The sequence below is a fragment of the Pinus tabuliformis genome, chromosome 6 (genome assembly GCF_031772625.1).
Source record: "Pinus tabuliformis cultivar Carrire ecotype Pingquan chromosome 6, CPIR1, whole genome shotgun sequence".
NCBI classification, from domain to species: domain Eukaryota; kingdom Viridiplantae; phylum Streptophyta; class Pinopsida; order Pinales; family Pinaceae; genus Pinus; species Pinus tabuliformis.
The window spans coordinates 206,835,599-206,846,218 of record NC_142292.1 but is presented as its reverse complement, the minus strand read 5'-3'; the positions used below and the strand labels follow the sequence as shown (position 1 = coordinate 206,846,218).

Here is a 10,620-nt window from a genome sequence, read left to right as displayed (position 1 = left end):
TAAAAGAAAAGGCGGAAGCATTAGACGTGTTCATAAAGTTCAAAACGGAAGTTGAGTTACAACTTAACAAACGTATAAAGTCCATTTGTTCTGATCGTGGTGGTGAATACTACGATCGTTATGATGGATCAGGAGAACAGCGTCAAGGTCCCTTTGCAAAATACTTAGAGGAATGCGGAATTGTGCCTCAGTATACGTTGCCAGGTTCGCCTGCAATGAATGGTGTTGCTGAGCGACGAAATCGCACCCTTAAAGACATGGTGAGAAGTATGATTGCTCGTACAACTCTACCTGAGAATTTGTGGGGAGAAGCCTTAAAGACTGCAGCATACATACTTAATAGAGTGCCTACTAAAGCAGCTAACAAGACCCCTTACGAGTTATGGGTTGGGCGCAAGCCTAGCTTGAATCATTTGAGAGTTTGGGGATGTCCATGTGAAGCTAGGCCTTATAAGCTAAGCAAAAAGAAACTGGACGAAAGAACCGTTAGTTGTTACTTTATAGGCTATTCTGAACGATCTAGGGGGTTCAAATTCTATAATCCAACAGAACATACAGTTTTTGAGTCAGGAAGTGCAAAAATTTTTGAGGATAATGAGTTTGTGGGGGGAGATATGACAAAAGATAGTATTTTTGAAGAAGAAGAGACGAATGCGAATGAGACTATGGACCAAAGTCCTAGTTTTGTTCAAATTCCGATTGCGTTTAGAAATACATCTTTTGACAATGTGCAAACTTCATCATCCCAAACAACTCAGTTAGAAACTCAACATGGAATAGAGAACACAAATGGACCTGAACCCAACCCAAACCCTCACATTGACATGACAAATGTTGATGGCCTAGGGCCTGTGGGAGATTCAGAAGTTGGTAATGATGTTCTTCCTCCTGTTGAAGATCAAGTTGTAAATGAACCTCAAGAAAATCTAGAGCCTGTGCCAATTAGGAGATCTACTAGAGAGAAAAGATCTACACAATCAAAGGATTATGCATATCTTCAAGAACATGAGTTTGACATTGACATGTTTGAAAATGATCCTGTTAATATCAAACAAGCTGTGGAAAGCTCTAACTCTCAAATGTGGATTAATGCCATGAATGAAGAGATGAAATCTATGTATGACAATGACGTTTGGGATATCGTTCCGTTGCCTAAAGACAAGAAACCCGTTGGTTGCAAATGGATATTTAAGACTAAGCGGGATTCTAAAGGCAATGTTGAAAAATACAAGGCACGTCTTGTTGCGAAAGGTTTCACACAGAAAGAAGGCATTGATTATAAAGAGACTTTCTCTCCAGTTTCATCGAAAGACTCTTTAAGGATTATATTGGCGCTTGTAGCACATTATGATTTAGAACTTCATCAGATGGATGTAAAGACGGCGTTTCTCAATGGTGACATTGATGAAACGATCTATATGAAGCAGCCAGAAAACTTTGTATCAGGTGATGCAGGGTCTATGGTTTGCAGACCTAAGAAATCTATCTATGGGCTAAAACAAGCATCTCGACAATGGTATTATAAGTTTCACCAAGTTATTAGCTCATTTGGTTTTGAGTCTAACATAGTAGATGAATGTATATACCTTAAGTTCTGTGGGAGTAAATTTATTTTCTTGGTTTTATATGTAGATGACATATTGCTTGCCAGTAACGATAAGGACATGTTGCATCAAACTAAGAATTTTTTATTTAAGAACTTTGAAATGAAAGATCTTGGTGATGCATCATTTGTTCTAGGGATTGAAATACTTAGAGATAGATCTCAAGGTATTCTGAGGTTATCCCAGAGGAACTATATCGATAAGATTCTAACGAGATTTGGCATGCAAAACAGCAAACCAGGAGATACCCCTATATCAAAAGGAGATAATTTTAGTCTGAAACAATGTCCCCAAACTGACTTAGATAAAAACCTCATGAAAAATATTCCCTATGCCTCAGCCGTGGGTAGCATCATGTATGCACAAGTATGCACGCGTCCGGATATTGCGTTCATTACCGGAATGCTAGGGAGATATTTGAGTAACCCAGGTATGGAACACTGGAAGGCAGCCAAGCGAGTGTTGAGATACCTAAAGAGAACAAGGGACTATATGCTCACGTATCGGAGATCGGAACAGCTCGAGGTCATTGGATATACCGATTCTGATTTTGGAGGATGTGTCGACAGCATGAAGTCAACATCAGGATACATCTTTATGATGGCAGGTGGTGCTGTGTCATGGAAGAGCGCTAAACAGTCATTGGTAGCCTCCTCCACTATGGCAGCTGAATTTGTTGCATGTTTTGAAGCATCTAATCATGGCGTATGGCTGAAGAACTTCGTCACAAGTCTGAAAATTGTGGATTCTATTCAGAAACCACTCAAATTATTATGTGACAACAATTCAGCAGTGTTATACGCAACGAACAACCGAAGTTCGTCAAAGTCGAAGTACATTGACATTAAGTTTTTGGTTGTAAAAGAGAGAGTGCAGAATAATGAATTATGTATAAAACACATAGGTACAGACTCCATGATTGCGGATCCTCTTACTAAAGGATTACCACCCAAGAAGTTTCACCAACATGTTGCTTGTATGGGTGTAATATCTGTTTAGGATAATTAGAAAATGTGGGAGTCTGAATATGTTTTAAGTTCTGTTTTTGATGTTCTATGTAATGCAATTGTAAACAATTTTGATGATATATACAAGTTGCATTCAGTTTCAGTTTCATTATTTCTTTCTTTAAAGTTTAAATTTTTGGCCTCATACAGTAAAGTAAAGGTGACTCAATTAGAAATAGGCACGTCTAATCACACTTGCGTGTAATTTCTAAACTATATGTCCAAATCAGATTCATGTCATTCAGTTATGTTGGCAGCGTGATTTATGTCAGTTTAGTTGCGAATAAATGTGATAAATGCCGCTTAAGTCCTTTGTTAGCATAATTGATGGACAGAATTGTTTAAGAAATACGATAAGTAAAGACAGAAAAGTTGCATGCAATAAAGTTAAGGATATATAATCAAAAGGTTGCACTTGTCCATGTGGGAGATTGTTGGATTTAGAGACGTCTAATTACAATAATTAAGTTGGACATACGTGCATTATGATTATGATATCAAATACTGTCAGCAAAATTACATTTTTGTAATGATTAAAATATGCCAAAATAATGTGATTAATTAAGTCATGGCATTATACGTATTTAAATAAGGATTTGGATACAAATACATATAGAATAATGTTAAACAATTATAATTGTTAATGGACCGATTATAGTTGATTAAAATAATTGCAGTAATAAATTTGAGCTGAATAAGGAAATCAGAATCTATTATGATTGATTTCAGTTTTTCTGGAAAGTTCCCGATTTCAAAATCTGATGAAATCCGAAATTTCGGATTTCTTGACAGACTTGTTTCAGCTAAATTTCGGCTGCCCTAGGATTGGGGTTTTGCACTGCTATAAAGGGGCTGAGTCTCCAAGGCTTGCAATCAACTCAGAAAAATTGTCTGCTCCATTGAAGACTAGATACTCTGTCATTTAGGATAGCCAGAGAAAAGGATTGCAAGTTCTTGGAAGGATTCAAGAGCCAATAACTCAAGTCAAGACCAGGAGCCTTTGAAGATGGAAAGTAAGTTCCGCTGTGCATTAATTTTAATTTCTTACAAAGGAGTAGATCTTGGTTAGGGTTTAAAGTAATTAGGAAAACCCACAAAGTAAAACTAACACTTCCCCCCAAGTTTTCTTTGCATGTAATATGAGACGCTCAATGGAACTTCCATGTCCTTCCTAGTCTTGATGATGCTACACAGGATCTTCACATCGCATAAGATGCTTCTCACATCACTCTAGAAAATGCTTTTGGCAACTACAAGTGTGATTTCAGGCTTCATATTCATCATTTTTCTACTAAACTCCTTCACCAGAGCGGGCTTATCAACGCCAATGAGCAGAGGAATGAAGCATGAAACCCATGTTGAATAGTTGGACTTTATTGCACTAAAAATTCCATCGATGTCTCCATGCTCAGATCCTCCGTCATACGACTCATCATTTAAATACCTGAAGAAACAACAACAACGTGTAAGGACATAGATACAGAAACAGTAGAGAAAATTGTATGGTATTTAATGTTCTGTAGATTAATCTTTCAAACAATTATGTTCTAAAGATGGAGGCAAGACAACCCACCATTCCATAAACTGAATGACATATGTGCACATTCTTGTCAACTATAAGCTCATCTAAAATGGCCAGAAGATCTTCTGCATAAGCAGAGAGTGAATCTATGTAACGATCGAAGTTGAAATGCATGGGATCGACACTACGATGACTTTGAAATTTAACACCAACTCCAAGTGTGAAATGAAAGGTCATATTCTCTGCAAATCAGAATACACAAACGATATTGAGTTGCTCTCGGGCTAATATACTTGCACGTGTAATGCATGCATGTCGCCATGTCTCATAAATGTAATATGGATGCCTATCATATCTTTGACACTATTACAAAGTAATTAAATTTGTTTGACACTATTACAAAGTAATTAAATCTGTGAGACCATTACAAAGTAATTGAATATTAATTTACATGGTAACTTATGGAGTTGTCTATAATACGATTTTTTAGAGATTTTGATGACTAAATCTAGCGGAAGAAATTGAGGTTAAATCTTGATTTGTTGGAGTTAAAATGGTTTTTTAACTGCATATTTGGATTCAGCACCCTGAAAAACCTTTGGGACGCTTTGATTGTGCAGAAACTAGCTATCAAACTTGAGATTCCAATAAATTGCTGCTGGATTTACTTATTATCCCTGCGGCAGTAGGGTATAACGCTTTCGATAATGCGTTGACCCTGCTATTAAGCCAAGGTTGACTGAATATTAAACCAACAATATGCAAAGTTTTTATTACTAACAAAAAAGCTTTATTTTTTTAATATTTTAATTATAATGTTTTTAATTCTTATTGGTTCTTTGTCATGGAGTCTTATTATGTAATTATGTTCTAACGAGGCAGAGGAATTGGCCGGACGACCAAAAGTGGCCGGAAATTCAAAAAATCTTGTAGAGATAGTGTTTGAATCGTGTTTTTGATGGTGGAAATGGATTCAGCACCATCAAAAATGTTTAGAACACTTAAATTTTAAAGTTTAACAACTATAACTTGGATTTACAAAAATCTTTGCCAAATTTTCTCCAAATATACCCAGAATTTCTATAACTTTCCGAGCAACCGCATTAGACTATGCAATTAGATGTGCCCCACTATGTGCCTTAGCAAGGCTAACACCCATATGAACTATTCGATGTATACTAACTGGACGAATACTAACACCTGTATGAAGTGTTCATTGTGTTGAGACAATATAACAGATTATCCACTGTGTAATTGGTTCTCCAACATGTTGACCAACTACTTCACCCTGCACTGCATAACAAACCCACTAAAGGTTATAATGTAGTAATGCCCACCATGTTGAGATACGTCCACAAGTTAATGAACAGGGAAACAAACCAATCAAGTCAATGAACACATCTATGAGTCTTGACTAAATCGATTTTGCATCATTTTAAATAAAATGTTGTCTTAATGTAACTTTCGAGGGAATCTAGGATATTTTATGTTTCTGTTTGTAGTCATTTACTTGAATTGATGTGTTACATTTATTTTTTATTTTTTTAACATGATAATTAATATGTTATTAAATATTTATATTTAATTTGTTTAGAGTTTTTATTATTTTAATGTTTTTTTAATTAAAATAATTAATTATGAATAAAAGAGGTAAATTATAATGGTACACATATTTATATGTTGTTTAATCATAATTTTAAATATTACATTGACTAAATTTGATGTTATGAGGACATTGTTTCTTTTTTCATATTAATATATTATTTCTCCTTAAAAATAGTTTTTTTTTTCTCTGTAAAAACTATCTAAGTAATATTATATGTACAAAAAGATTACAAACTGCATGACATGCCTTCCAGAGCCTGAAGAGTAGCCCTGGGACTCCTGACTGTAAACCTTATAGCTCCCTCGCAGGGGCAGCTTCTCCAAAACCAAACTGAATTATCCATGAAAACAAAAAACCCATACAGGGGCAGCAACGAACCAAACTCTCAAGACAATAAACTAGACACATGATTGCCCACGCAGGGGCTAGCAGCAGAGATAGTCTGACCTCTATATCTGACAAATGTAAGCGTGACTGTGTTACTGATGTCAGCTATCCAATTCGACTTCCCAATGATGAGGCAAGACCATAGACATGACCAAAGACTCAGAATTAACCAGGACCAAGAAGTAAGAAGCGAATGCCAAAAGACTGAGACAGAGGAAGCAAAAGCCAGAGGACCAAAAGACAAAATCAAGGCGTTACCCGCCACAGCTTCAATCTTGGGGACGAACTGAAGATGGCTGGATGGACGCGAAGTATGCATCTGCCGCCTCAGCCAGGCTCGGATCTTCCACGACATAAGCCCACCCGTCACCTTCCGCGCGCCCTTCCCACATTTTCCGCCATGTATCTTCTTCCACACTTGGAGGAGGTGGCCCCATCGGAGGGAAGCGGTCTTGCAGACTTGATTCCCCCTTGCTTCCAACAACAGACGCTGGAAGCACCTCAGCAGCGTTCTTTTCCACAGACGAGTGTTCTTTTCCAAGACTGATCTCTCTGCCCGAGTCTTCCAGTTGTTTTTCCTGCGGGTCCTGGAGATGTTCTTCATCTGGAATTTTTGTAAACATGATGGAGATGTGGGCGTTAACGCCTGCATTATCCTCGGTGCTTGGCAAGGTGAAAACCACGGAACCGAAAGCCGGGAGCTCTGTTTTCCTTTCACAGGAACCCCCAACCTCCACATATTGTCGAATGGGAAGCGGGGTTGCTCTAGCTCTCCTGTGACAGTAGCAGCAGCAGCAGTGGTGGTGCTCATCTGCTGCAGGTGATCTTGAGGAGGACCCTCTAGATGGGCCTCTTCTGCATGGCTGTCGTTCGCGAAGTTTAGCCATTGTAAGTCTAAAGCTACCTCTGTATACTCGATGGTGAACCTGGAATTGGTAGCAGCAGCAGTTTCCTTCCAATTCACTCTCAGATGTCCAGCTTTCCCCTTGGCTACCTTCGCTTGAGAGCCAACATTTTCTTTTCCAGACTTGATGCTGCAAAGCATCAAATTGCCATCTCCTCCCAACCCAGCAACCAGAATGGCCACCAAGACAATTCTCCAGGCTGCAGGGGAATGAAACGGTGCTTGGCCGGAGCTTGCTATGCTTCCACGACCGCCAACTTTCCTCAGGCCAATATGCCTTGAACGAGCCATCAAACCTGTGATATTTTCCCCCAAATTCTCGTTGCAGGTGCACATTAATGCCGCCCTGCTCCTCCATCTACCCCGCCTCTTCTTCATTGAATGCATTGTCAACTTGGGTGGCTTAATTGCCATACGACGGCCTCCATTACACGAGGCAGCCCATGCGCTGCATGTGGCGTGCCTGTACTTCTCGACTCGACACCCGCATCCGGGGTCTCCTTAAAAATAGTTAATATGTTAACAAATATAAAATGCCTAGAGCGTCGATATTCAATATTTTTTTATTATTTGAGAGACTAATATTCTTACATTTTAAAATAAGTATAAACCTAAATTTCCCATGATTATAATATAGCATGTTAAAAAAATCACATTATTTTTATTTACTAAATTTTTTCACCAAATAAATTTAAAATTTTAATTTTTTATATTAAAAAATAACATTTAAATAAATCATAGCGTGTCATATTCAAAAGAGAAGACACAACGGTTTTAACAAAATCTTCATAATAGTCTCTAGTATCATTTTCTATGTATTGAATAAGGCCCTAACATAAGTGACTATCCCTTTCATTACATATACTATTAATAATAACATTTAAAAATAATATGATGAGTGTATTGGTACATTATAACTAACATCTAGATGATCCAACTTAGACCTTTGTGTGACTATGCAAGACACTTGGTTTTACCACATTAAATACAAGTATAAAATGTTTCAATTTAACAACATCATAGTTTTACATTATGATTGTTCTACTTCGAAAACTTTGTGATTTTATAAAATAACTTGGTCAAAATAATATTAATTATAAAACAACAAACTTAAAAATGATGATTAACTAAAAATTAATACAATCAAACTTACGCACATAATATTTAAAACTAAGATTTTTATATTGCCCATTATTATGATTACCTCTTTCTCAATCACCCCCTATAAAAGTTTTATTTTTTAATTTATTTTAAACTAGGCCAAAATATCTACAATGTAATCCTTATCCTTATTCAAATGTGTCGATTGATTCATATTTTTTAAAATTCAATAATTAAACTAAACTACATAAAACACTAGCTATCTAAATTTGTTATATTTTTATTTAATTTTTATTATAAATTTCCAACCGAGCAATATCTTATGTAAGTGTTTTCTATATCTATACGGCAGGGACTACCGCTGCCATTATTATTGGTTAGAATTTAGTGAAGATTTGAAAGTTGCGCTTTCGATCTACGCTCACCGAATTTATTTTTCTTAAAATTTGTTTTTCCAGCTTGGTCGACGGGTGGTTTACAAAACTAAATGTTGTGCGGCAGGAGTGTTGGCGCGTCGATTACGTAAAGAGAGAAAATAAGTACCAAACTAATATTGTTTCTGGGTGGATTTGTGGCGCAATGGTAGCGCGTCTGACTCCAGATCAGAAGGTTGCGTGTTCGATTCACGTCAGGTTCATTTGGAGAGATGTATTTTAATTTTTTGTTATTTGGAAAATAATTATAATTTATTATTTCTTTATTGTTTGAAGGAAACATGTTATTTCTACTGGTTGCGCGTCTGGTCGGATTCAATTTAATGGAATTTTCTGTTACTTTTTCGTATTGTAATATTTAATTTAAAGGTGAACGGTATGTAATATTCCGTGTAAAGGGTAAAGGATGTTATTTCACGATTATTAGAAAAATTAAGAAACGACAAATATAGGTTATTTATTTATAAATATCAGAAAGGAAAAATTTATGTTATATATGTTATTTATTTTTAGTGCTGGGAAAAAAAAATTATGTTATATATGTTATTTATTTTTAGTGCTGGGAAAAACATTTTACATTTTATTGTTTTACTTATTGGGAAGATAATGATTACTAATTATAATTTATAAATAAATAAGAAAAAAATATTATTTTAATGTTTTATTGGTAATGAATGTTTTAATGTTATTTAAGGAAAATCACGTTTCTTGAAATGACGTGTTGGGAGTTCATAAGAGAGAGTTCACAAGTGAGAATGGATTCAATTTTGCTAAATGTCTCTTGGAACATTAACTTGTTTTTTGTATTGGAGAAAGATAAACTCTTAGTTAATTGCACCAATTTTAAGTCTTACTTCAAGACAAAAATGTACTTTCAGCCTAGCTAATATATACAAGAATGCAAGTATGTCTTATGTTCATCATTGAGGTTACCACCAGTAGAGTCATGTGCTCTCTAATAACATTTAAATTTTAATCCCATGCATAAAAGTGTATATCATCTTTGGTTGCAATTTAACCTCTTACAAGAGGGAAAATAAACTTATATTTCTTTGATGTTGCACTCCTCGTTAATGGCGGTGTAGAAGGATAATCCAACGCTCCCCATGTGTTTCGTGGCATGTGCTTAAATCTAACGATGTGTCTGTTTACTAAAAAAAAAAAAATCTCCCACTTGAAGCCAAATATGAATCAAGTCACACCGAGTCCTACCATGCCTCTACATAACTCATGTTTATTTCGTGGTAGAATCTTAGTGAGCATATTAGCAGGGTTCCTATCTATATGGATCTTTTCCAAGGACAACTGTTCTTCCTCCAACACATGCCAGATCCAATGGTACCTTAAGTCAATGTGCTTGGTTTTTTAATGAAATGTTGGGTTTTTGCCAAGTGAATGGCACTCTGACTATCACAATATAACACATACTTGTCCTGCTTTATTCCTATCTCTCCTAGGAATCGCTGCATCCACAACATCTCTTTACAAGATTTTGTTGCAGCTATGTACTCTACGTCTGTTGTAGAGAGGGCTACTATTCTTTGTAGCCTTGACAACCAAGATACTACTGCACCTGCAAATGTATACAAATAACCTGTAGTGGACTTTCTGGTATCCATATCTCCAGCCATATCCACATCTGTAAATCCTTCAAGCACAGTCTCATCATGACCAAAACATAAACAATAATGACTAGTACCCTTGAGATACTTCAAAATCCATTTTACTGCTTGCCAATGTTGTTTTCCTGGATCGGCAAGGAACCTACTCACTACTCCCACTGAATATGCAATGTCTGGTCGTGTGCATACCACGGCATACATCAAACTTCCAACTACTGAAGCATAAGGAATCTTGCTCATTTCTTCTTTCTCTTTGTCATTACTAGGACATAATTCAGTACTCAGCTTGAAGTGGGCTACAAGGGGTGTACCAACTAGCTTGGCATTCTTCATATTAAACCTGTCAAGCACCTTCGTGATATATTTTTCTTGTGACAGCCACAACCTTTTGTTTTTCCTATCACGCATAATCCACATGCCCAATATCTGTTGT

General features: G+C 36.3%; 1 non-coding gene across 1 annotated transcript; it reads left to right on the top strand.

The window, feature by feature from the left end:
• The first annotated feature begins 8,696 nt into the window (after positions 1-8,696).
• TRNAW-CCA (transfer RNA tryptophan (anticodon CCA)) lies at positions 8,697-8,768 on the top strand. Its single transcript has one exon. It is a non-coding gene; the product is annotated as a tRNA-Trp (tRNA).
• The last annotated feature ends 1,852 nt before the right edge of the window (positions 8,769-10,620 follow it).